The sequence below is a fragment of the Apium graveolens genome, chromosome 1 (assembly GCF_009905375.1).
Source record: "Apium graveolens cultivar Ventura chromosome 1, ASM990537v1, whole genome shotgun sequence".
NCBI lineage: Eukaryota > Viridiplantae > Streptophyta > Magnoliopsida > Apiales > Apiaceae > Apium > Apium graveolens.
Window position 1 is genome coordinate 2,242,574 of NC_133647.1, and position 1,037 is coordinate 2,243,610.

The window sequence follows — 1,037 nt, forward strand, 5'->3', positions numbered from 1 at the left end:
AGTATGTAGGTGCTTATTATAGAATAAGTTCACTGAACATGACTCGCCTAGCTGAACAACTGATGGAGTTCACTCACGTGTCAGCAGTTGTTCGCTTAGTGATAGTTATACAAGTATCCTTAGACTTGAGGTCATCATAGTCATCTTGTGTACACTGAACTATGCTTTGGTTTAGTTCTTAGTCTCCAGGGACAATTATTAGGGCTCTTCTGGGTATAGGAATTTGTACACGAAGATAGTGTATGATCAATAAAGGATCTACCCCTTCCAGTGAAGGAAGCGAATGTTCAAGGCTGATCCACTTATGCTAGTTCAGGAATCTCTGGCCAGAGTAAATGAAATTAGAAAGGAGTTTCTAATTTGCATAGAACTACGCATAGTAAATGGTAAGCAAGTGATTGAATTAGATAGGCTTGACACGAGATCCATGCACTGTATTTAATCGGGACATTGTAGGGTAGAAGGAGTTTATTGTATGGTAACTATTCACTGACAGGTTCTTGGTATTCTAAGGAGTGAATTCATATTATCCGGATAGTCGCGATATGTTGAGAAGCATCACTCACGATGTAGAATAAATGTGATTAATTAATTAATCATATTTAATAAATTAGAAAATTTATATATATAATGATAAAATAGTTTTATTATTATTTATTTCTACTACCGGCTTAATATTGAACCTACAGGGTCACAGCATAAAAAGAGAATGATTTAATGATGGAGGAATTAATTAATAATGGCTAATAATTATTTATTTATGAAATAAATAATTAATTGGAAAATTTAATAATTGATTAAATGAGATTTAATTGATTATAAATTAATTAAGAAAAGTTCTTAATATTATTAATTAAAGGATTTAATTTTTGGAAATTAAATCAAGAGAGAGAATTATTTCTAAAGTGTTTAGAAAAAGGATTAATGATTAAAAGGTGTTTTAATTATTAATGAGAATAATAAATGGGATAATAATAATAATATTTATGGAAAAAATTTCAGCTGAAAATTTTGCCTATAAATACACTATTATAGAC